Source organism: Eleutherodactylus coqui, chromosome 1, assembly GCF_035609145.1.
Source record: "Eleutherodactylus coqui strain aEleCoq1 chromosome 1, aEleCoq1.hap1, whole genome shotgun sequence".
Taxonomy (NCBI): domain Eukaryota; kingdom Metazoa; phylum Chordata; class Amphibia; order Anura; family Eleutherodactylidae; genus Eleutherodactylus; species Eleutherodactylus coqui.
The window spans coordinates 266,298,570-266,325,904 of record NC_089837.1 but is presented as its reverse complement, the minus strand read 5'-3'; the positions used below and the strand labels follow the sequence as shown (position 1 = coordinate 266,325,904).

The window sequence follows — 27,335 nt, the reverse complement described above, 5'->3', positions numbered from 1 at the left end:
CATGACAAGCAAACCCCCTTCATACTTTCATTATCTCTTACTGGCCTTAATAAAACTACAGTGTGAAAGACAAGAGGAAAAGAAGCATTAGGGCTCATGTCCACGGGGAAAATAGGATTTAGGATCCGCAGCGGATTTCCTGCATGCGGATCCGCACCCCATAGGGATGCATTGACCACCCGCGGGTACATAAATACCCGCGGATCGTCAATAAAAGGGATTTAAAAAAAAATGGAGCATGGAAAAATCTGGACCATGCTCCATTTTCATGCGGGTCTCCCGCGGGGACGGCTCCCGCGGGCTTCTATTGAAGCCTATGGAAGCCGTCCGGATCCGCGGGAGACCTAAAATAGGAATTAAAAGCATTTACTCACCCGCAGCGGACCGCGAAGCTCTGCTCTTCCTCACGGCCGCATCTCCCTTGCTTCGGCTCGGCGGATGTGCCCGGCGCATGCGCGCGGCACGTCGACGACGTGCCGGCGACGTGCCGCCGGCGTCAGGAATTCATCCGCCGGCCGAAAATGAAGATCCGGCCGTGAGGAACAGCTGACCTTCGCCGCCCGCTACGGAAAGGTAAATGCTTTTAAATTCCTATTTTCAGCGCTCATGTCCGCGGGGCAGGAGGGACCCGCTGCAGATTCTACATGTAGAATCTGCAGCGGATCTGATTTTCCCCGTGGACATGAGGCCTTAATGATACAAAACGGAGAGAGGGGAGAGAATATTTAATGCTGCAGGATTTTGAAACAGTGTCAGCAATGTGAGACAAGGCAAAGAAAGCTCCCATTCCCCCACCCTTACTTTCACTATCTCCTCCTAGCCTCAATGAAATACAGTATTAAAGGCAGGAAGAATTGAAACAATGTCAACACAAAAGGGAGAGGAGGAGGCACGGGGAGGAGATTTCTCATGATAAAGAGAAATAGGTGGAGATAGAATTGGAGCAAGCCCACAGTGAAGACTGAGTCTAAAGGCATGTATGTGTATACCCTGTTTTCCCGAAAATAAGATACTGTCTTATATTAATTTTGGCTCAAAAAGATTTTACTTTTTTACATGTATAGCTGCCTGGACACCATTCATGTTGACGGTTTTTATTAACTGTAGCTTTGGGCTTAATTTTGCAGTAGGGCTTATGGTTCAAGCATCCTCAAAAATCCTTAAAAATCATTCTGCATCCTCAAAAATCCTGAAAAATTATGCTAGGTCTTTTTTTAGGGGTATATCTTATTTTCAGAGAAATTGGGTATTAGTACACATTTTTATTCTTTTTTCTTACATTTCCCTCACCCATTCCCCCTCCCCCTCCCTGTTTATTTTTGTATGCACTCACATGTGTATGTTCGTGGCAACCTGTTCAGACACACAGGTGCGCATATTTAATATTTATTGCTCATACTTATCACTTAATATTACTACAAACTATTGCTATCCACTGATTCATTAAATTGATTAAAGTTATATGTATTTTAATATAGTCTGTAGTCTTTGCAATTTTATCAATATTGTTATTATTATGCATGTACTACTATGTATATATTGCTGTTATTTTTATCCATTCATCCACCATGTAATGTTTTTTGGGTTTTTTTTTCGTTTTGATTTTATCCTCCTTTACTTTTTTCCCTTCCTTTCTCTGTTTTTTTATTCATATGTGTTTTGCCACTACCAATGTATGGTTAGTCAGCCCAGTGCTACTGATGAAGGGGTTTACCCCGAAACACGTTTATTAGCTGAATTTAAAATTTTCATATTCGAAAATAAAACGGGAAGTTGGATATTCATCTAAGTACTCTTGTACCTTTATTGGAACCTCTGGAGAGTTGTGCTTACACAGCAGATTTTCATTTTAGCATAACATGATAAAGAAAGACATTACCACCATCTCCCTTTTCTCATTATTTTCTGAACATTGCCAGGGTCAGGGAGAGGGGAAATGATAGTGACCCAAAGGGAAGAGGAGGAAAATTACTATAATAAACAAGCTATGGAAAAACTATCTATACCCCAAATAACGCAGGCTGTGAGCACTCTTGCAAAAGTTACCCCATTCTGCTTCACTCACTCTCAAACCTCAAAGAACTATGCTGCCAGTTCAAGGAAAGGGAAAGGCACCTCAAATCCTTACTGCATCCAACCAAGGCTCAAATTGGGCAACAACAACACCCCAAAATGAAGCCTACCCCATATATCTCCCGACACAACAACATCTATTACCACAGATCATATAAGTCACTACACACGACAAATGAACCCGCCCTGAAAATTTTATTAAATAAATAGTATTGGCTCTAAGGGATTCAATACAATATGATATAAGGAGCCTCTCTGATTCTGTTAAAACCTCTATCCAAGATCTAAGCAATAGAGTCGATCACACGGAGACAAAAATGTGCGAACTCGTAAAATCACACAACAAACTGATCGACACCCACTATACTCTGCAGGAAGAAGTGCAGAAACTAAAAATAAAATTAGCACTTAGAGAAGACGGTAGCAGAAGGAATAACAGCAAAGTTATGGGCATACCAGAAACAGCCACTAGCCAAGAAATCCAGGACTATATAAAGCAAATGATACTAAAAATGCTGCCCGATACACCTTTAAATGACCTGATAACAGTCAGAGCCACAGACTGCCAAGACCTAACTTCTTGTGCGAAAAAAATTCCAGTGTTGTGATAGCTTGCATTAATTTCAATTAGACATGCAGGTGTAAAATATAAGTGGAGATTTCCTACCAAATTAATTGTTACCCAAAATGTTATATTTTTTCAGAGCACTCCCAACATCGTACCAAAGAAAACTCTTAACAAATTCCAAAGCCAAATCTCAAACTTTGTTTGGCAAGGCAAAAAATCCAGAATAGCAATAAACAACCTAAGGTTGAGAGTTGGCAGAGGAGGGATGGGAATCACAATTTTAGAAGCTTATAATAGGGCATTAATTATTGACCAAACCAAATAATGGACAGTGACACTTTTTATTCAGGTTAGAAGGGAATAGAAGAAACAATAATAGGGCCAAAATCCATAGGAATGTTACTATGGGCTTCCCTAAAACAAATTTAGACAGAACAAACATTAAAATCTGCCAACCCAGATTTACTCCCAACCATAAGAGCTTGTTTAGAAGCCTGGCGTTCATTTCTTAAGAGCCAACCTACTGCAACTCAACATGGTATACTGAAAATACCCTTAGAGGTAATAGAGCATTTCATCAACGATCTATCAACAAGTCCCTGGAAAAATAAGGGGATTATGTACATTAACGACCTAATAGAAAATTATATGGTCAAATCTTTTCAGGAAATGCAAGTCTAGTTTGGACTCAAAGAGGGTGAAATATTACGCTACTTCCAAATTCGTTCTTTAATGAACTCTTTTAATATATAGAAAATAGAACTCTCTAAACAAACTCTGCAATTTGTACAGAAAAACAATTTAGCAAATGACTCATTCACTAGAACCATATATGATTGTTTGAAAGGCAATTAAGAAATAAAAAAAAAATATCTGCTGAACTGGGAGAGAGACCTGCAGAAGGTTTTTCCTATAGTGAGATGGGAAACAGCTCTCAAATTAGCATCAAAAGCAACAGAAGGGGCTATGAAACTTTTACAAAAATTATCACAAAGTGGTACCACACACCATCAGTATTTAAAAATAGAGGATTACGAGAAGACACACAGTGCATCCACGTATATCTGCGCGGAAAGAAAACGCAATCAGCGATCTTCTGCAAGCAATAAAAAATTATTTTAATGACTCGCAAATATTCGCATTAGAAATCTGCGTGTGCCATGGACATGAGGCCTAAGATAGCAAACTCATGTGTGCCCAAAAACCCTAAATCAGCACTACTTTTATTAAATTTAGGATCATATCAAACAACTCTTAGAAAAATGCTAAGCCACATCTTCATGACAGCAAACAACCTTATAGCTAGAAATTGGAAGACCCAACCTCCTCTGAACCTTCTTAATATACTATGTGCACATTCTACAATGGAAAAACTAATGGCGAAAAGATCCAAAACATTTCATAAGTATCAAGATATGTGGAAGGTCTGGCTTACACATTTTTCAAACTAATAATAAATTAAAACAAATTTATATTAGTTGTTAATTGTTGGGGTTTTTTTTAATTTATTTTCTAACACCGAAATAAATGAACAGATGCTGAACGGTTTCCACAATTCTTTTATCGAATAGGGCAGTTTTTTTTGCCCCCTTAAAAACAAAGGAACTACAAATAGACGGAAACCAATGTGGCTCAACAAGACTGCAAGGGGGCCAGTAAACAAAAAAAAAGAAAACATTTAAACTACTAAAACAAGAAGGCAGCAAAGAAGCGCTAAAATCATACAGGGGAAAAAACAAATTGTGTAACAAAAAGATCAAAATTGCTAAGAAGGAGGCAGAGAGACTGATTGCCAAAGAAAGCAAAAATAATCCTAAACTATTCTTCAATTATATAAACAGTAAAAAGATTTGCACTGAAAACACTGGTCCACTAACAAATAATGCAGGAGAAACCATAGAAGACAATAGGGGGGAGGCAAATTTATTAAATAGTTTTTTTCCTAGTGTATTCATGAATGAAAATGAAATGCCACACGAGATGCAGGGGAATAAAACAAACCCCGCACTAAATATTGCATGCCTAATGCAGGAGAAAGTGCAGAACCGGTTAAAAAAGGATCAAAATTGATAAATCTCTGGGCCCGGATGAAATACACCCAAGGGTTCTAAGGGAACTAAGTGATGTGATAGCTAGACCGCTATTTCTTATATTTATGGACACTATTGAGACCGGAGTTGTACCGCTGGATTGGCGTATTGCTAATGTGGTTCCAATATACAAAGAGGGGTTTAAAAAAGAGCCTGGTAACTACAGGCTGGTAAGTCTCACTTCAATAATTGGAAAAATATTTGAGAGGTTTCTGAGATGCGCCATCTTAGAATACCTCAACAAAAACAACAGTATAACTCCTCATCAGCACGGGTTCATAAGGTATTGATCATGTCAGACCAATTTGATCAGCTTCTAGGATAAAGTAAGTTCTAGGTTGGACCAGGGAGAGTCTATTGATCTCATATATCTGGATTTCTCTAAAGCATTTGACACCGTGCCGCATAATAGGTTGATATATAAAATAAGGCAGCTCGCTCTGGGCGACAACGTGTCTATCTGGGTAAGGAACTGGCTCAGAGATAGAAAGCAGAGGGTAGTAATAAATGGTTCATATTCTGGGCCACCATTGCTAGTTTGGTGCGACAGGCTTCAGTATTAGGCCCCATTCTGTTCAACATATTTATTTATATTTATTATTTATGACCTAATAGACGGACTGCACAGTAAAATATTAATATTTGCAGATGATACAAAATTATACAAGACAATTAATACAAAAGGCTACAAAAGGATCTACAGTGTTCCCCAAAAATAAGACATACCCTGAAAATATGTAGAGGTTTTGCTGAAGTGCCAAATAAAAGGCCTCCCCAAAAAGTAAGACCTAGTCTGTCCCTGCTGTGCGAGTCTGCTGTGATAATCTCCCCCTGGTGTCCGGAAGCTGCAATACCGTCCCTGCTGTACAAGTGGTCCAGGAACTGCTGTGGGTGATCGTTACGGTCTCCAGACAGTGTGTGGGAGTTGGGTACTTTACAGCCCTTATTTTTTGTGGCCCTGTGTGTCAGGCAAGACAAGAAGTACTCATTTAAGGACAGTGCTATTGCTAGACATGAGAAATTTGGGCCAATGATTCTGAAAAAAATGAAGTCACAAAAATTCACCAGGAAATTCACCAGGCTTTGGATTGTTATGATGATGTTCCAGAAGATGATGACATGGCTGTCATTGAATAAGTCTTGCTTTGTGTTCATAAATATCGGGATCGGTAAATGTACGATATATTGTTGTACATGGAAATAATGGTATGGTAGTAACAAGAAATTCTTGATAGGATTCACAGTTTGTCTGGTTATGCTGGTTTGCGATGACAACTACTGTACAGTATATAATAAATGTTCATTTATTTTGTTCAACATTAAATGTGAATTTTTCTTCATGTAAAAGTAAGACATCCCCTGAAAATAAGACCTAGTGCATCTTTGGGAGCAAAAATTAATATAGGACACTGTCTTTTTGGGGAAACAGGGTAGATAAGCTGGGGGCTTGGTTAGAAAAATGGCAAATAAAGTTCAATATTGACAAATGTAAGGTTATGCACATGGGCAGGAGAAACGGATGTCACCAATATACACTAAATGGGGTACTGCTAGGGAGAAGAGATATGGAAAAAGACCTGGGGGTACTAGTGGCCCATTGACTTAACTGGAGCAATCAATGCCAATCAGCTACTGCAAAAGCAAAAAAAGTCTTGGGGTGCATTAAAAGAGGCATAGGGGCGAGGGACAAGAACATAATTTTTCCACTATACAAGGCACTTGTCAGGCCTCGCATGGAATACTGTGTGCAGTTCTGGACACCGCTACTCAGAAAAGATGTTGCAGTGCTTGAGGGGGTTCAAAGAACGGCAACCAAACTAATAAACAGAATGAGAGGACTAGAATACCCAGAGAGGCTATCAAAATTGGGATTATTCACACTGGAAAAAAAAATGTTAAGGGGCGACCAAATAACTATGTATAAATACATTAGGGGACAATACAAGGATCTCTCCCATGATCTGTTACCCAGGACTGCAACGGTAACAAGAAGGCATCCTCTATGTCTAGAAGAAAAAAAGTTTCATCACCAACATAGAAGGGGGTTCTTAACTGTAAGAGCAGTTAGACTGTGGAACTCTCTGCCTGAGGAGGTGGTGATGGCAAAAATCCATAGAGGAGTTTAAGAGGGGACTACATGTCTTTGTAGAGCACTATGATATTACAGGATACAGACATTAGGTGACCAGTGGGGTTGTTTATCTGAAACGTTGATCCATAGATTACTCTGGTTATATGGAGTCGGGAAGGAAAAATTTTCCTCCACATGGGGCTAATTGGCTTGCAGTGTTTTTTTGCCTTCCTCTGGACCAATGAGGGGGAGGTTAAACCAGGCTGAACAAGATGGACATTGTCTTTATTCAGCCTAACATATTATGTTACTATGAGTCTGTCGGGAAAAGACACCCCGATAAAATCTGTGACAAAATTAGTGACGCAGCCCTAGTTGCCAATCTCAAGAAGGACCCAGATGCTAAAATTGCTTGTGAAACTGTTGGAAAGACTGGTAATATCCTCCTCGCTGGTGAGGCCACCTCAAGGGCATCTGTACACTAGAAGAGGATTGTGCAGGACTCAATTAAGCATATTGGCTATGATTATTCATCCAAAGGTTTTGACTACAAGACCTGCAATGTGTTGGTTACCCCTGAGCAGAAGTCTACTGATATCACCCAGGGTGTCCATTTAGACAGGAATGAAGAGGATGTTGGAGCAGGAGATCAGGGTCTAATGTATGGCTATGCTACCGATAAAACAGAGAAGTGCATGCCGCTGGCAATTGTCTTGTCACACAAGTTGAATGCTAAGATGGCAGAGCTATATCACAATGGCACCCTACCCTGGCTTTGTCTTGACTTTAAGGTGATACAGGTGACAATTGGTGACATGCAGGATCATGGAGCAGTAATCTCAATTAGAGTGCACACCATAGAGTGCACACCATTAGTCGGAAGCGACTAAAGAAGACTAAAATTGATAAATCGCAGGGCCCAGATGGATTACACCCAAGGATACTAAGGGAACTAAGTGACGCGATAGCTAGGCCGCTATATCTAATATTTCTAGACACTATCAAAATCGATGTAGTACCATTGGATTGGCGCATTGCCAACGTGGTTCCAATTTACAAAAAAGGGAGCAAAAGTGAGCCTGGTAACTACAGGCCAGTAAGTCTCACTTCAGTAACGGGAAAAATTTTCGAGGGGATTCTGAGAGACACCATCGATGAGCACCTCAAGGAGAACAAGGGAATAACTCCTCACCAGCATGGATTCATGAAGGGTCGCTCATGTCAGACAAATCTGATCAGTTTCTACGATGAAGTAAGCTCTAAGCTGGACCAGGGAGAATCTATTGATCTCGTATATCTGGACTTCTCTAAAGCCTTTGACACCGTGCCACATAATAGGCTAATATACAAAATGAGGCAGCTCGGACTGGGCGAAAACGTGTGTAAGTGGGTTAAAAATTGGCTCAATGATAGAAAGCAGAGGGTGGTAATAAATGGTTCGTACTCTGATTGGACCACAGTCGCTAGCGGGGTGCCACAGGGTTCAGTATTAGGCCCCACTCTGTTCAACATATTTATCAATGACCTGATAGAGGGACTGCACAGCAAAATATCAATATTTGCAGATGACACAAAATTATACAATATAATTAATGCAACAGAGGACAATGTGCGACTACAAACGGACCTGGATAAGCTGGGGGCTTGGGCAGAAAAATGGCAAATGAAGTTCAATGTTGAAAAATGTAAGACTATGCACATGGGCAGGAGAAACGGATGTCACCAATATTCGATTAATGGAGTACCGCTAGGAAAAAGTGATATGGAAAAGGATATGGGGGTATTAGTGGATAGTAGACTAAACTGGAGTAAACAATGCCGGTCAGCTGCTGCAAAGGCAAATAAAGTCTTGGGGTGCATTAAAAGAGGTATAGGGGCGAAGGATGAGAACATTATCCTTCCATTATATAAGGCACTATGTCACAGTGCCTGAGGGGATTCAAAGAAGGGCAACTAAAGTAATACATGGAATGACGGGACTGGAATACCCGGAGAGGCTATCAAAATTGGGATTATTTACTCTAGAAAAAAAACGGCTAAGGGGTGATCAAATAACTATGTATAAATACATGAGGGGACAATACAAGGATCTCTCCCATAATCTGTTTACACCCAGGTCCGCGACGGTAACAAGAGGACATCCACTACGATTAGAGGAAAGTAGGTTTCATCACCAACATAGAAGGGGATTCTTTACTGTAAGAGCAGTTAGACTGTGGAACTCTCTGCCGGAGATAGTGGTGATGGCAAAATCCATAGAGGAGTTTAAAAGGGGACTTGATGTCTTTCTGGAGAGGAAGGACATTATAGGATATAAATCTTATGTTAATTGTCAATCCGGGTATACAGGCAGGTAGGAACTATTAGGGGTTGATCCAGGGAACAGTCTGATTGCCATTAGGGAGTCGGGAAGGAATTTTTTCCCCAAAAGGGCTAATTGGCTTCTGCCCTTGGGGTTTTTTGCCTTCCTCTGGATCAACACAGGAGGATAGACAGGCTGGACTAGATGGACATTGTCTTCATTCAGCCTTATATACTATGTTACTATGTTCCTATATTGTAGCCTCTGTTCAGCACAATGAGGTGATCTGCCTGGATAAGATGTGTGATGCACTGAAGGAGAAAGTTGTCAAGACTGTTGTTCCTGCTAAGTACTTCGATGATCATGCAATCTACCACCTGCAAGCCAGTGGCTGCTTCATCATTGGTGGTCTACAGGGAGATGCTGGTTTAACTGGATGCAAGATTATTACTTATGATGGATGGGGTGCTCATTGCGGTAGAGCCTTCCCTGGCAAGGGCTACACAAAGGTGGACAGATCTGCTGCTTATACTGCTCGTTGGGTTGCAAAATCTCTGGTTAAGCATGGCCTCTGCCGTCATGTCCTTGTTCAGGTTTCTTATGCAACTGGTGTTTCTCATCCTCTGTCTATTTCAGTCTTCCACTATGGGACCTCACAAAAGAGTGAGAGGGAGCTGTTGGTTTTAGTAAAGATGAAATTTGACCTTCGCCCAGTTGTCATTGTCAGGGATCTGGATTTGAAGAAGCCAATTTATTAGAGGACTGTAGCCTATGGTCACTCCGCCATGTGCGCCCCGTATGCCAATCTCTTCCTAGGTTTCTGAAAGAGACAGATTTTTTGGTGAGGGCGTGCCGGTTCACTAATGGGGTGGTCCTCTGGCTCGGGTATATTAAAAATGTATTCTTGTTTTAGCAGAGGACGGAGAGGAGTTTGTTGGATTTCATTGACTCTCTTAATCAAAATAATTACAACGTTAAATGAACAAGTCAGCATAGTTATTCACGTGTCGATTTTCTCTACATAGTGGTGCGGAGAAATTAGTCAGATGTTATACAGACAGATGTTTACCGTAAGCTCTCCTCCGTCCATTTCCTGTTACATGCTTCATCTTTACATATTTCATGCATTATTAGGGCTGTCCAAGCTGGACAGTTCCTGAGGATGAGGTGAATTGGCTCAAGCGACTCGAAATTTGAGTGTGAATCAAAAGACCTGGCAAATAGATTTAAAGAACAAAGATTTAAAAAATATATGAAGGAGTTATTGGACAGCTAAAAAAATACCAGATCTGAGCTGCTATACCCTACTATGGAACCAAAACTAGTTGTTAACTATGTTCATTTTATTTCAACATATAATGACAAATGATCTGCAATGCGATCGGCACTGTAGAAACACTGCACTCTGGGGAGGGGGGGCGTGGCCAGCGACCAACATGGACAGTCGCATGTGAGAGGAGCTCCCCAGGGGAACTTTAAAATCCGGTTAAAATCCTACCCATACTGCACAACTGACGCTCCAGATGAGCTGACTGGGCTTTTAGACCCTGCTAGAGGACCCTGGAAGTGAATCAAGTAAATTACATCCCCCTGACACCACCACGGAGACCGCGAGCCAGAGCGGAAGTGGAGCCACGCCAACACCCTGTCTCTCCCGCGCCTGCCGCCCTGCACCCGGAGTGTGTTCTGCTGGGACCCACCTCACCTGCAGATCGAGCTGAAACGCCGAAGCGGCCTATTCTCCTGTCTCCGGTGCAGGCTGTCTGAAACAAGACCCTCTCAGCGGCCGGTGGCTTGCCCGACCGAGCCGACCACCTTGCGAGCCCGAACTCTCCCGCTGCCGCGGTGATACATTGCCCTGCATCCGGTCGATTGCTGCAGAGGAAGAATCTTCCGACCGGGACCCGACCCTGTAGAACAGAGCAATCCATCCTCCTTGCCTCCGACACAGACCACCCCCCCGCCTCTGACTCAGACCACCTGGAGCGGAACCCTGCCGGAGTACCGCGGCCTGGCTGGTCGCGCTGACCATCCCGCCGCTCCGAACCTCCTCGCTGCTGCTGGATGATGGTGACTTACAGTCGGTGAGGCGCTGAACAAGAAGAGGATCTTCCGACCTGGTCCGGGCCCTGCGGAGCCGGCAGCGATACGTGAGTGCTTGGTGGAGGCAGTGGGACAATACCTTTGTCCGGCGGGGTGTCGGCCCTGGAGCTGTGCACTCGGAAGGGAACGTACCGAGGTGAGAGAACCTCTCTGCCCCCCTGGGGGATACCCTCTTTACCACCGGGCGCCACCATATCACATAGTAGCCCCTGAAAAGAGGGACAAGAGTTAGCCTAATTGACTGTATAACACCTCTACAGGCCATAGTCAGATTGGCTGGCAGATACAGCGGGGCCCCTCTGGGATGCCGGTTCCTCCTGAACCCCTAGTTCACGCCTAACACTCCGTGGGATAGGTTACCTAAAGTCCCTAACTGGTGAATGCGCTGAGCCATGGCACTGCGGTCCTTCATCCCTGGAACCGCAGCTACGCTGAACCCCGGCTAGACCCCTTTTGACCATGACACAGATCCTTGTTCCACCAACTCATGACAATTACTACAACTTCGCGGTACCAAGATTCCCGTGATCTCACCTATCTAAGCTCTCTACGAAAGACCCTCCATATTACTTGAACCGCTAACTTGCCCTTCCTGCAAGAAGTGTAACTTGACATCATTTGTACTAGACCGCTATAGAGCAAACTATTTACGTTTCCAGATAGCCACATCAGCCCAACACTCACTACCCTGAGCATGCGCGCTAAAAGCTGCACCGCAGCGGAAAAACTAAAAGAATTCTCCCGCGCTAACACACCCGATAACACTTCGCAGACGACGTGACCTACCCAGGTGAGGGAAAATGAAGACGAATCCAGGCAAGCTCCGGAACCAACCATGCGGTAACTTTTAGAAGCAATCAATGCCTGTAAATCATCCATCACGGGCAAGATAGAAGAAATTAAGACAGACGTTACTTTGCTTAGACAAGATCTACAAAATATGCGGGACAGGATGCAGCAGATGGAAGACCGCATTTCCAATGCAGAAGATGCCCTACGACCGCTTCCTGCGGCGGTGCAAAAAGCCATAAGATTATCAGAATTCTGTAAATCCAAAATAGATGATTTAGAGAACCGCTCACGTCGTAACAACTTACGCATAATAGGTCTCCTCAATAGAACGGAAGGCTCCCAACCAGAAGCGTTTGCTGAAAATTGGCTGAAATCTTTGTTGGGCGGCGACACCTTCTCTACCCTCTTTGCAGTGGAAAGAGCCCACCGTGTTCCGACGAAATCATTGCAGCCTGGTGCCCCCCTGCACCAAAACAAAGAGCTACTTTTACGGAAGTTCTGAGCTTTAGAATATTTCCCTCCTCCTTCCCCTTCCACCTCTCCCCCCCCTTCTCTTTTTGTATCTTTCTTTTTTCCTTTCTCTCCTCCCGCTTCTCTTCTTTCCCCCACGCGTATCCCTTTCCTCCCCCCCCCCCATATGCTATTTTTTTTGGTGCCTCACGTCATTTCAAGTAATCAGCATAGACAATTTATGGTTGTTAAAGGTTTGTTGTTGTAAACAATTTTAACAAATCATTCAGAAATAACTCTACCATCTGTTATATTAGCTAAAGTACAGTTTGTTACATACATATTTGATTCATGTCTAACAAAAATTTTCTTTATTCTGTACCGTGCAAATTCCTTTTTTTCTTTATAAATAAAATGAAGTTAAAAAAAAAACACTTGCACAGGTCTTACAATGAGGCCAACATTGACTGCTAAGCATGGTAGAAATATGCGTGATATTTTGGTTCATAGCCACTATATTTCAAAACCAAGAAACCCTTTTAATTAAAAATCCCCTCTAGTGGGCTGTTTCCCATGCGGGGGTTTTGTCGCATGTAGGAACATCTCTTACGCACTTCACAATTTCAATCAGCCGATGGTACAAGGCAGTTTGAAATTTACCAATATATTTCCTGTAGTACTACCAATAGTACTACCTATCAGGCGATTTGTGCATGTAATAAAATGTACATAGGTCTCACTTCAAAATAACGTAAAACAAGAACTAGGGAGCATGTACGCAATATCTATTCAGCAAAAAAGTGTGATGATGTAAATTCATTTAAAATGATACCGCAACAATTTAGGGAATTCCATGCATGTGATCCTAATGGACTTAAGGTTCAGGGAATAGAGAGGGTTAGTTGTGGCATCAGTGGAGGGGAAATTAAGAGACTGTTGGCACAGAGGGAGTGTTTTTGGATAGTTTATTTGGATACCGTGTTCCCTAAGGGACTGAATGAGACTAGAGATGAGCGAGCATACTTGTCCGAGCTTGATGCTCGTTCGAGTATTAGGGTGCTCGAGATGCTCGTTACTCGAGACGAGCACCACGCGGTACTCATCTTGATTAAACGAGCACTGACCATTGAATTCAATGGAGCCGGCAATACAGCCGGCTCCATTGAAAGCAATGGGCTGCCGGCGAGCGCGGGATGAATTTTCGGGAAGGGCTTAAAAATATAAGCCCTTACCTGAAAATCATCCAGAAATGTGTAAAAATAAAAAAATATATATATACTCGCCTGGTCCCGGCAGACGGAGTTCAGCTGTGGCGGTCGGCAGTTCTCCTGAACTCCTCTGAGTAGTATTCAGCAGCCGGGGCTCTAAAATCCCCGCCTGCTGAATGAGCTGCCTCTGATTGGTCACAGCCTCACCAATCAGAGGCAGCTCTCACTGACACCCATTCATGAATTCATGAATGACAGCTGAGAGCTGCCTCTGATTGGTCCCTGCACTGAGCCAATCAGAGGCAGCACTCACTCACCCATTCATGAATTCATGAATGGGTGTGAGTGAGAGCTGCCTCTGATTGGTGAGGCTGTGACCAATCAGAGGCAGCTCATTCAGCAGGCAGGGATTTTAAATCCCCGGCTGCTGAACACTACTCAGAGCAGTTCAGGAGAACTGCCGGCCAGACGCGACTGAACTCCGGCTGCAGCGGAAAGGTGAGTATACATTCTTTTTTTTATTTTTACACATTTTAGGATGATTTTCAGGCAAGGGCTTATATTTTTAAGCCCTTCCCGAAAATTCATCCCGCGCTCGCCGGCAGCCCATTGCTTTCAATGGAGCTGGCTGTATTGCCGGCTCCATTGAATTCAATGGGCTAACATCGTTCTTCTCTGCCACAGCTGTTACAGCTGTGGCGGAGGAGAACGATCTTTATGCTGACACTACGGGGGGGGGGGGGGTGTCTCACTCTTGCCACTATTGTGGCTTAATAGTGAGACCTCGGAGCCCGAAATGCAGCCCTGCATGTTGCTCCTCGCCTGCCCTATCCATTTCTGTGTTTTTTACATGACTTTGGGGATTTGCTAAGATTTTCACAAATGAAAACCTTAGCGGAGCACCTGTCATATACAAAAATGCTCGAGTCGCCCATTGACTTCAATGCGGTTCGTTACTCGAAACGAACTCTCGAGCATCACTGAAAGTTCGACTCAAGTAACGAGCACTCGAGCATTTTGGTGCTCGCTCATCTCTGAATGAGACCCTTTCCTTCTCATGCAGGAAACTACAGGCCTGTGAGCCTGACTTCTATACCGGAAAAGATCTTTGAACAAATTATTAAACAGCATTTATGCAAGTACTTGGATAAAAATGGAGTAATTAACCAGAGCCAGCATGGGTTTGTGACAAACAAGTCATGCCAGACAAACCTAATTTCCTTCTATGACAGAATCACCGACTGCGTTGATGAGGGAAATGTGATGGATATAGTATATCTTGACTTTAGTAAAGCATTTTACAAGTATCTCATACATACATATTGAAAAAATGACCAAATATGGGATTAACAAGGCAACTGTTAGGTGGATTCACAACTGGCTGAGTGATCATACTCAAAGAGTGGTCATAAATGGCTGCACATCTAAGTGGAAGAATGTATCAAGTGGGGTACCACAAGGCTCTGTCCTAGGTCCAGTGTTGTTCAACATTTTTATAAATGATCTTGAGGAGAGAATTTATGGGAAAGTGATCAAATTTGCAGGCGACACAAAGTTAGGCCGCCTGCACACGGGCGGAAATCCCGCGGCGGGATTTCCCGCGGGATTTCCGCCACTGAAAGCCTGCATAGGAGTGCATTGTAATACGCACTCCTATGCAGACGGGTGCGGTTTGGCTGCGCGAAATGTCGCGCGGCAAACAAACCACGGCATGTCCTATTTTTGTGCGGGGCTCGCAGAGCCTCGCACAGATACGTCACTCACCCGGCCGCCGGCTCCGGTCTGCGCATGCGCCGGCAGCCGGCACATGAAAGAGCCGGGGCCGCCGGGCGCGGGTGAGTACGTGCTCGTCTCTGCAGGCGCTCGGGTCGGGTCCCGCGGCGGGAATTCTCGCCGCCGGATCCGACCCGCTCGTCTGCAGGCGGCCTTAGGAGGTAGATCAAAAAGATCTAGAAAAGCTTGAACAGTGGACAGCAACTACCAGAATGGTATTTAACAAGGAGAAATGCAAAGTCCTACATCTGGGCAAGAAAAATGAAAAAAGCACATACAGAATAGGAGGAATTGGGCTAAGCAGTCGCACATGTGAAAAAGACTTGGGTATACTAAAAGATCATAGATTGAACATGAGTCAACAATGTGATGTAGCAGCCAAAAAGGCAAACACAATTCTGTGATGTATTAAGCAAATCATAGAGTCTAGATCACGTGAGTTAATTATTCCCCTCTACTCTTCTTTAGTCAGAGCTCATCTGAATTACTGTGTCCAGTTCTGGGCACCCCACTTTAAAAAAGATATAGACAAACTGGAGCAAGCTCAGAGAAGAGTTACCAAGAATGTGAGCGGTCTGAAAATCATGTTCTATGAGGATCCTTAAAGGATCTGGGAATGTTTAGCTTGCAAAAAAGAAGACTGAGAGGAGACTTAATAGCGGTCTACAAATATCTAAAGGGCTGTCACAGTGCAGAGGGATCAGCCCTATTCTCATTTGCACGAGAAATAATAGAAGCAATGGGATGAAACTGAAAGGGAGAAGACACAAATTAGATATTAGAAAAAACTTTCTGATAGTGAGAGTGATCAATGAGTGTAACAGGTTACCACGGGAGGTGGTGAGTTCTCCTTCAAAAGAAGTATTCAAACAAAGGCTGGACAAATATCTGTCTGAGGTGATTTAGTGAATCCTGCAACAAGCAGGGGGTTGGACCTGATGACCCTGGAGGTCCCTTCCAACTCTACCATTCTATGATTCATCGTTCCTATAGCTCCATATCGTTAATATGTCTAGTTTTAAGTATCCCATTTTATTTTCTCTTTTATATCATCCAGTTTTTGTTTGAATATTCGCAGAAGAATATGGATTTACCTACATGAAGCATTTAAGCTCCACAGTTATGGACGGGAGGACTGGTGACTTATTTTAAAATCTTTTTTTCCCCCCTAGATCTGTAATATTTTTAAACATAGTGTCTTATTTTTTAGAGTTAGACTAGCATTTGCCACACTTATTTCACTTTTAGATTCTATTTAGTTATTGTATCATTTTATTGCATTAAATTGCATCGTAATTTTCATGTAGACCTCAATATCTCCTCTTGATTCACTGGTATGCTTGTATCACTCATTATTGTGCTTTGTTCACTCATGTTCACATTAGCAAGGGTTATTTTTCCCCTTCCTTAGAGATTGCCATACTGTTGTGATGATTTAAATGCTTACGTGCACAGTGTTTTAATTTATGGAGTCTGACTAGGATTTCTTATCCCTCGTTTCAGATTTAGATTTAATTTATCTTTTGTATTATTATATTGAAGTAATAAGCATAATAGGTTTTATTACACTAATATATCTCCACTTTATTCACGGTCATGTATTTTTATTTTTTGTATTTTTTCAAAAACTGTCCTCATTCATATTCTCATTAGGAAGTTGTTTTGTTTTGCTTTTTTTGTCCCCCCCCCCCCCCCCTTTATAGAGATTGCTAGCGTTTTTTTATTGTATATAGTCCTTTTTTCCTGTCCCTTTGTCACAGTATGACTGTGCATATGGTGGACCTTGTAGCGTTGCAAACGGCGTTCTTGTGGCCTCTGTATAGATGTGATGTCTTTTAATTAAGCATCGCTCCATGAGAACTGCACGCCGCCCTCGCCTCCCCTGCGTAGTCCATATATGCGCCATTATGTCACCAGTGACAGGGATTTCCATCATTACGAGACTGACTATTGGACGATTAGATCAATAGAATTTTTTTTTCTTTTCTGTGACCCAAGTCAGTCTTGCATATGTTCATTCACCTGAATGAGCGCCATATTGGTACAGCCAAGGTATAGGGGTGTTTCCAAGGGGTGTGGATTACTAAGAGGTGTGCTCAACTACTTGTACACTATTTAAAAGATAGAATTTGTGGATGGCAGTACCCCTCTGAAAAAGGTGTTCCAGAAACGCGTGTCAGGGGTCTATATCCCACACTATGGTGGACCTTAGGGGAGCCTCATACGATTAATAGGTATTTTAAAATGCCTTGCATCATCTGTGATATGCATTTTACTTTTTCCTCCTGAATGGAGGCTATACTGGAGATGCATTGATGGCTATTGCCATGGACATATCTATTTTAATTTGCATTATGCTCAGGGATTCATATCATTATGTGGGGATTTATTTTTTAATTTAATGTGTTTTTATACTTATGTGTATGCTTCTGTGTTTTTCTTCTTTGTATGACTTTTCTATATGTTATATATATATATATATATATATATATATATATATATATATTTGTAAGTCATGTCCTCCAGTTTGCTTTAATTTCTGTTCTAAATGTATTATAGGAGGGACTTTTTGCTATATGAATGGGTTTTGTGAAATTGATATTATCTACCCACTAATGTATGATTTATGATGCTCTGCGGCATTTGTTAGACTATGGTCACTTTGGTAGGGATAGCTTCCCATGAGAAGTACCCAAAAAGCTGGAGTATTGATTGTTAAGCTACTCCTCCTTTGACCTACTGGCGTTATATACAGAGAAGCATGCAGACTCCTAGGGAGGAAAAGTATTCTGATTTCCTGTCATTCCATTGATTCATTATAGTCTCCAGTGCCATGTCCTGCAACTTATAGAGACAGTAGCATGTATGAGCTCATCTTTGCTGTTAATCTGTTTTCTATTTGTGCTTATAGCAGGCAAGGCTTTTTCTCAGTAGCCTTGTGTTGTATCTCATGACCAAGTATATACTTCCCCAGGCTTTCTGTCCTCCTCCTCTTGTTTTTTTTAATAGATTCTTTATCTGTAGATTTCATTTAACAGAAACATTTGCAATTTGATATCAGTGGAGTGGCAAGCATGTCTAGGCAATAAGCACTATGACTTATTATGTCACGACATTCGAGAAAATGAGTGGTACATCCATGAATCAACTTGAAAATGCTATTTGCAGGCATGCCAATGTTCCATTCTTTATAAATATTATTTTAAAAGATGGGGGGCGGGGATAATGGGGAGGAGAGCAAGAGAATTAAAGGAGATGTCCCGAGGCAGCAAGTGGGGTTATACACTTCTGTATGGCCATAATAATGCACTTTGTAATGTACATTGTGCATTAATTATGAGCCATACAGAAGTTATAAAAAGTTTTTTACTTACCTGCTCCGTTGCTAGCGTCCTGGTCTCCATGGTGCCGACTAATTTTTGGCCTCCGATGGCCAAATTAGCCGCGCTTGCGCAGTCCGGGTCTTCTGCTGTTCTCTATGGGGCTCCGTGTAGCTCCGTGTAGCTCCGCCCCGTCACGTGCCGATTCCAGCCAATCAGGAGGCTGGAATCGGCAGTGGACCGCACAGAAGAGCTGCGGTCCACGGAGGAAGAGGCCATCTTCAGCGGTGAGTAGAGAAGTCACCGGAGCGCCGGGATTCAGGTAAGCGCTGTGCGGGTGGTTTTTTTAACCCCTGCATCGGGGTTGTCTCGCGCCGAACGGGGGGGGGGTTTAAAAAAAAAAAAACCCGTTTCGGCGCGGGACATCTCCTTTAAGGTAAAGTGGGTAAGAGAAGGCAAAAGGTTAAGGGTGTACAGGGGCAGAGAAATAAGGTAGGTAGCCAAGAGGACTAGCAGTTATATATGAGTATTAGGCACACAGCAAAGATTTAGATTCGGGGGAGTTTTGCAATTTGTTCCAATAAAATCATGTTTTCAGAAATTTATCTTGTGTTCCTTTAGGAGATGGCGTAAGGTCTTCCATCTCTCTGAATTACTGTATTATATCAAACCATAAAGAAAGATAAGGTAGCACTGATTCACACAAAGCTTTGGGATATATGCCTGAGTTTCATTCACCGGATGACATACCAAAGAGCACTTATAGGTGGATATTGGAATGTCACTTAAAGGGGTTGTCCCGCGGCAGCAAGTGGGTCTATACACTTCTGTATGGCCATAATAATGCACTTTGTAATGTACATTGTGCATTAATTATGAGCCATACAGAAGTTATCAAAAGTTTTATACTTACCTGCTCCGTTGCTGGCGTCCTCGTCTCCATGGTGCCGACTAATTTTCGGCCTCCGATGGCCAAATTAGCCGCGCTTGCGCAGTCCGGGTCTTCTTCTTTTATGAATGGGATCGCTCGTGCAGGATGCCGGCTCCGTGTAGCTCCGCCCCGACACGTGCCGATTCCAGCCAATCAGGAGGCTGGAATCGGCAATGGACCGCACAGAAGAGCTGCGGTCCACGGAGGGAGCAGACCCCGGCGGCCATCTTCAGCAGGTGAGTATGAAGACGCCGGACCGCCGGGATTCAGGTAAGCACTCTCCGGTTTGTTTTTTTAACCCCTGCATCGGGGTTGTCTCGCGCCGAACGGGGGGGGGGGGTTAAAAAAAAACAAAACCCGTTTCGGCGCGGGACAACCCCTTTAAATGCAGCAAAAACGACTGAGATTTAGGTAATAGTTTGTCTTCTGTAACCTTTAAATGATTCCTATTAATGTCCTCTACCATCACAGCATAAGGTTTACCTATAGTCTGATAGTTTACCTCCTCTCAGTAAAATGGTGAGACCAACATTTAGAGTTTGTGAACATTTTCCACAGTGCAATTTCTGCTGAGCGCAAAGCTACAAATTGCAAATATTGTGATAATATTCTTTTTCAAAAGCTACAAGGATGACAAAACACATTCTTGCATGCCATAGGTGCCCTAAAGACATTAAAAAATAGTATGACATGACAAGCAAACCCTCCTCATACTTTCATTATCTCCTACTGCCCTTAATAAAACTACAGTGTGAAAGACAAGAGGAAAAGAAGCATTAAAGGGGTTGTCTCGAGGAAGCAGTGATTTTTTTTTTTGCCCAGTCCCCCTTATTAAGCATACATTACTAAGCCCCCCTGTAAATGACTTTTCTAGCCGGTTTGTACTTACAGTTCCAGCGTTTCAGCAACTTATAAAAATTTTCCCAAGATGGCCGCCGGCTCTTTTCCCGTCGCTTGCTGTAGCCCGACGTGCGCGCTCCCGAGACGCTACCAGCTGTGTCTCCCTGACAACCAGACGCCCCGCAGCCGCCGACCGGACCCCGGGATTGAACGCGGCCGACCATGGCACACAGTCACCCACCGCCAGGCAGCAGGTAACCGGCGCTAGGCCCCGGCTCCCCCGCGCTAGACCCCTGACAACAGATGAAGGCCCCCCCGGCCCAGCGGCAGTCCCCCCGGCCCAGCGACAGTCCCCTCGGCCCAGCGGCAGTCCCCTCCAGACAGGTGAAGGCCCCGGAGCCCAGCGCTAGGACACCCGGAGGGGCCCACGCCTGTTAGTGACACATCACCCCCGACCCATCACTTACCTGGGCGGCAGGGCGGCGGGACAGCTGGGCGGCTGGGTGGCTTCTCGGGGCGGCTGGGCGGCTCAAGTTTCTGCACCTTCCTCTAAGAGAGGATGGTACAGAATGGCCGCTCCAGCGCGCTCCCGAGAAGTGACAGCTCGTCTGCGCATGCACAGAAGAGCTGTAGCGGCTAGCAGGCTGAAGCGGCTCGTGCTGAGAGCAGAAGACCGGACTGCGCAAGCGCGTCTAAAAAAGCAAGCCGCCAGCAAATTTAGACGGAACCATGGAGACGAGGACGCTAGCAACGGAGCAGGTAAGTGAATAACTTCTGTATGGCTCATATTTAATGCACGATGTATATTACAAAGTGCATTAATATGGCCATACAGAAGTGTATAACTCCACTTGATTTCGCGAGACAAACCCTTTAATGATACAAAAGGGAGAGGGGGAAGAGAATGTTTAATGCTGCAGGATTTTGAAACAGTGTCAGCTATGTGCCGACAAGGAAAAAAAAAAAAGCTCCCATTCCCCCACCCTTACCTTCACTATCTCATCTTAGCCTCAATAAAGCTACAGTATTAAAGGCAGGAAGAAGTGAAACAATGTCAACAGAAAAGGGAGAGGAGGAGGCACGGGGAGGAGATTTAATGCTATGCCGACATGATAAAGAAACCTCGCCCACATTACCAACATCTTCCTCTTCTCCTTATAAAGTTGTAGTGCCAGGATCAGGGAGAGGGGAAATGACAGTGACCCAAAGGGAAGAGGAGGAAAACTACAATAATAAAAAAACTATGGAAAAACTATCTATGCTCAAAATTACGCAAGCTGTGAGCACGCTTGCAAAAGTAGCCCCTTCTGCTTCACTCACTCCCAAACCTCAAGAACTACTCTACCAGTTCAAGGAAAGGGAAAGACACCTCAAATCCTGCTGCATCCAACCAAGGCTCAAGTTGGGCAACAACAAAACCCCAAAATGAAGCACCACCCCATATATCTCCCGACCCAACAACATCTTACTACAACAGATCACATAAGTCAGGTACACACCACAAATCAACCCACCACCGAAAATTTCATTCAAGAAATAGTATTGGCTCTATTCAATACTCGGCTCTATTCAATACTCGTACAATCTGATATAAGGAATCTCTCTGATTCCGTTAACACAGTCCACTGTGGGTATGCTTTTGCAACTTTAGAAAAATTTTCCCTGCGCAATGACTCAATAAATGTAATCAAAATTTAATGTTCTAATCCCATTGTGAGAGTCCTAGTGGACAGTACCCTGTCAGAACCCTTTGATATCACTAACAGTGTAAGTAAAGGTTTCCCTTTATCCCATTAATATTTATAATAGCAATAGAACCTTAAGCCGAAGCTTTACGCATTAATCCAGAAAGGGAATTAGTAGAGGCCTACGACAACACAAAATAGGTCTTTTCGCCGATGACATTGTATTTAGGGCTAATGCCCACGGACGGTTTTCTGCTGCGTGTTATGCGGCGGAAATCCGTGGCGTTGCTCCGCAGCTATTAGGTTCTGTTAAACCTAATCGCTTAATGCTCATGCTGCAGAATTCCACCGTGGAAGTCAAGGGAAGCCGTCCATCACGCTATACTTCTGCTGTAGCACAGCGGAAGATAGCGTGAAAACGCTTCCCCGTCCACCACCGGCGTGTCATATGACACTGCGGGTGCACCATGTGACACATGTGCTGTACTGTGCATGCGTGCAGGCGCGTCATGCGGGAGTTCGCGCAGCGGATCCGGAGGTAAGTATGGGGTCTTTGGTGGGGCACTGTGATGGATTTCGCTGCGGTATTCCGCTTGCGCAGTCCGTCACGGCCATGTGCATTAGGCCTTACTTTGACTAATCCCGTAACATCAAACTGAACTGCACAGCAAATAATACAGGAATACAGAAAAATATCCTTTTGCAAACTAAATACCAATAAATCCTTAATTCTAAGGCCCAACGTTCCGGCCGATTTAAAACTAATAATTCAAAAATAATTTCCTTTTAGCTGGCAATCAGATGCCGTCCCATATTTGGGTATTACCCTAACCTACCCACTAAAACCTTTCATTGAAAATTTTTTATCCTCCCCCCCCCCCCCTGTCCTTTTTAGAGTCCCTACAACAAAATATTAACCCCCTACAAATTACAATTTTAATCCTGGTTAAGCAAGTTGGAGGTCTATAAAATGACTACGCTAACCAAAATGTTATATTTTTTCAGAGCACTGCCAATCATTTTACCGAAGAAAACTCTTAACAAATTCCAAAGCCAAATCTCAAACTTTGTTTGGCAAGGCAAAAAAATACAGAATAGCAGCAAACAGCCTAAGGTTGAGACTGGGCAGAGGAGGGATGGGAATCGCTATTTTAGGAGCTTATAATAAGGAATTAATTAACCAACCAAATAATGGACAGTGACACTTTTTCTTCAGGTTAGAAGAGAATAGAAGAAACAATAATAAGGCCAAAACCCATAGGAATGTTTTCTATGGGCTTCTCTAAAACAAACTTAGGCAGAACAAACATTAAAATCTGCCAAGCCAGAGTTACTCCCAACCATAAGAGCTTGCTTAGAAGCCTGGCGTTCATTTCTTAAGAGCTAACCTACCGCAACCCAACATTGTGTACTGAAAATACCCTTAGAGGTGATAGAGCATTTCATCAATGATTTATCAACAAGTCCCTGGAAAAATAGGAGGATTATGTACATTAACGACCTAGTAGAAGATTATATGGTCAAATCTTTTCAGGAACTTCAAGTCCAATTTCGACTCAAAGAGGGTAAAATATTACGCTACTTCCAAATTCGTTCTTTAATGAACTTTTCTAATATATAGAAAATAGAACTCTCTAAAGAAACTCTGCAATTAGTACAGAAAGACAATTAAGCAAATCACTCATTCACTAGACAGGCAATTACAAAATAGGAAAAAAAAATTATCTGCTCAACTGGGAGAGAGACCTAAAGAAGGTGTTTCCTATAGAAAGCTGGAAAACATCTCTCAAATTTAGCATTGCAAGCGACAAAAAGGGTTATGATACTTGAAACTTTTACAAAAATTGTCACAAGGTGGTACCTCACACCATCAGTCCTTAAAAATAGAGGATCACGAGAAGATGACCAATGCTGGAGATGCTATGGACACCCGGGTAAGTTACTCCATATCTTTTGGGAATGTTCCCGGATAAAACCCTTTAGGGAAGAGGTTTATACTATATTGAATAAGATAGCAAACTTATCTGTACCCAAAAACCTTGAATCAGCACTACTTTTATTACATTTAAAATCATATCAAACAACTCTTAGAAAAATGCTAGGCCACATCTTCATGACAGCAAACAACCTGATAGCTAGAAATTGGAAGACCCAACCTCCTCCCAAGGGGAACGACCTTCTCAATATACTATCTGCACATTCTACAATGGAAAAACTAATAGCGATAAGATCCAATACATTTCGTGAGTATCAAGATATGTGGAAAGTCTGGCTTACACATTTTCCAAACTAATAATAAATTAAAACAAATTTATATAAGTTGTTAATTGTTGTTCTTTTTTTTTATTTTAGTTTATCGATTCCAACTGGCGAGGACCAAAGAGAAGCATTCCAGGTGCTGAACACTCCAAAGCCTTTCTAACGTCAAAATGAATGGACAGATGCTATTAGTTGTTAATAAAAATATTTATAATTTTATATATAAATATAATTATAAGAAATAAAGATAAGCACTTGTATTTAAAAATATAAAACCCATGTGAAGAACCAGAAACATGCTGAGGATATATGATTGTAAGTATATGACTAAGAGCTCCTTTCCTTTCTGTAACTTTGTGAGGGCAGCTTCCTTCTTGCCTCTTTGTCTGATCCGAAGGGCGTCTGTAGACTATCAGAGGATTGTGCGGGACACAATTAGGAATATTGGCTATGAAGATTCCTTCAAAGGTTTTGACTACAAGACCTGCAATGTGTTGGTTGCATTTGAGCAGCAATCTTCTTACATCCCCCAGGGTGTCTACTTGGATAGGAATGAAGAGGATGTTGGAGCAGGACATCAGGGTCTAATGTTTGGCTATGTTACAGATGAGACGGCAGAGTGCATGCTCCTGGCAATTGCCCTGGAATACAAGTTGAATGCTAAGATGGTAGAGTTGCGTCACAATATCATCCTACCCTGGCTTTGTCTTGACTTTAAGGTGACACAGGTGACAATTGGTTACATGCAGGATTGTGGAGCAGTAATCCCAATTAGAGTGCACTCCATTGTAGTCTTTGTTCAGCACAATGAGGTAATCTGCCTGGACAAGATGCGTGATGCACTGAAGGAGAAAGTTGTCAAGACTGTTCTTCCTGCTAAATACTTTAATGATGATACAATCTACCACCTTCAGTGGCTGTTTTGTCATTGGTGGTTCACAGGGACACACTGGTTTAATTGGACGCAGGATTATTGTGGATGCAGTGCTTATGGCGGTGGAGCCATCTCTAGCAAGGACTACACAAAGGTGGACAGATCTGTGGCTTATACTGCTCGTTGGGTTGCAAAATCTCTTGTTCAGGCTGAATGCATACGAGCAATGCGTATTCCCATGCAAATTTCTGCTGCAGAGGTATTGCAGATTTTAATTAAAAGCGGTGGCGACTGAACGTGGATGTGAGATTTTCTGTGCTGTCGTTTCAGATTCCTCGCCACCAGGAACTCCTTTGCATCCCTGCATTTTGCCATACCATCATCAGTGGGATCGTGAGGAGGACCTGCATCGTCATTTGGGTGTGTCTGAGGTGGTCCATTATGTCGCCTCCCTCTGTGAAGCAATGGTTGCAGATAACTGCAGGTTTTGAAGCAGCAGCACACTTCCCTACCTGTGTTGGGGCTCTGGATGGTAAGCACATCTGTGTAAACAAGCCGCCATGCTCAGGGTCTCCATATTTTAACTACAAGCAGTAATTTTTGGTAGTTCTGTGGGCTGTAGCCAACAGTGACTACCGATTTCTACTAGTTGATATGGGGCCTATGGAATCACTGCTGATTTCCAACCAGCTGGCCCTGCCAGAGCCACAGTTGCTTCCTGGTTCTTCAGGTCCAATGGCCCCATTTGTAATTGTTGAGAATTAGGACTTTGGCCTGTCAACCTTTGTTCTGCGGCCATTGCCCTACAGAGGGTTGGGCACCAGAAAACGAGTCTTTAATTACCGACTCACTTGGGCTTCAGCTTTTGTCAAATGTGCCTTCTGAATTTTTACCAGTAAATGGCGAGTTTTCCTGGGCACTATTCAGATGAAACCCGAAAGAGTGTGCTCACTAGTTAAAGCCGCCATGGTTCTGCATAATTTTTGCCGGATCAATGATGCAGGTTGGACGTTTGTGAATGATCCAATGACCACAACCACACCAGTTGCAGGCAGGGAACTAAACCGAGTGAATAGGCCTGTATCTTTGGTATTTCAGGTTAGAGACTGCTTCGCGGACTACTTCCTGGCACCACAGGGAGAAGTTCCATGGCAGCTGGCCTCTATCCATTAAGCCTGAGGATCAGGACTTTCTAAACTACATTTTGATTTTTTTTCCCAGCTTCCAAATTACTTTTTAGGTGGTGTTTTTTTTAAGGAGAGACTCGCAATACAATGAGGAACCCTGACGTGGGTTGCGGGCTTATGTAATATGACCGTACTTAGCTGACATTTGGCCATATTATAAACTAATAGCTTATTACAAACAGCAATTTTCCAAAGAATGAGGAGCTAGAATTTTTAAACACCTCCTGGAGGTGAACAAGAACCGGGTCAAGGTTCAAAATGCATTCTCCATTTGATTGAACCCTGTTTTATATGGCACGAATGAAATAAAGCAAGCAATTCTTTTGTATAAGAATTCCAGCTCCTCGTTCTTTGGAAAATTGCTGTTGCTGTAATAATACCGCAATGAATGGGCGGCACAGCTGGAAGACAAAGAAGTGCTGCATTAATGGGAACAGTGCTGAGGTATTGGACGAGGTGAGCTACCTTTCTTTTCTTTGTAGTACCTCATTACCCTGTGCTCCTATAACAAAAGTCTATATATTAAAATGTATTTTGGACCAAAACCATGTGCAGTGTTTTATTTTACGTGTTGGTGGAAACAAGGGTTGTCATTTGTGTTTACTATGCCACATGTTAACTTTGTTATAAAACAATTGTTTTGGTATCATGGGATATATGGATGCTTAGGGAATCAGTGTTCATACATACATTCATTGATATTAATGCTGAGAAGTATACAGGAATAGGGTGTTAAAACAATAGTCCATATTTACTGTGTGTACGCATTGTGGATGTACAACACCCTATTGCAGTATTCTTGTTGGAAG

At 43.0% G+C, this 27,335-nt stretch overlaps 1 protein-coding gene and 2 pseudogenes across 3 annotated transcripts in view; 2 read left to right on the top strand and 1 right to left on the bottom strand.

Annotated features, from left to right (window-relative positions):
- RRAGD (Ras related GTP binding D) overlaps nt 1-27,335 on the bottom strand; it is a 165,243-nt gene that overhangs the window by 97,819 nt on the left and 40,089 nt on the right. The gene's annotated exons all lie outside the window — the stretch shown is intronic.
- On the top strand, nt 2,391-9,862 carry LOC136616659 (S-adenosylmethionine synthase-like; annotated as a pseudogene).
- Nucleotides 24,789-25,634, top strand: LOC136616643 (S-adenosylmethionine synthase pseudogene; annotated as a pseudogene).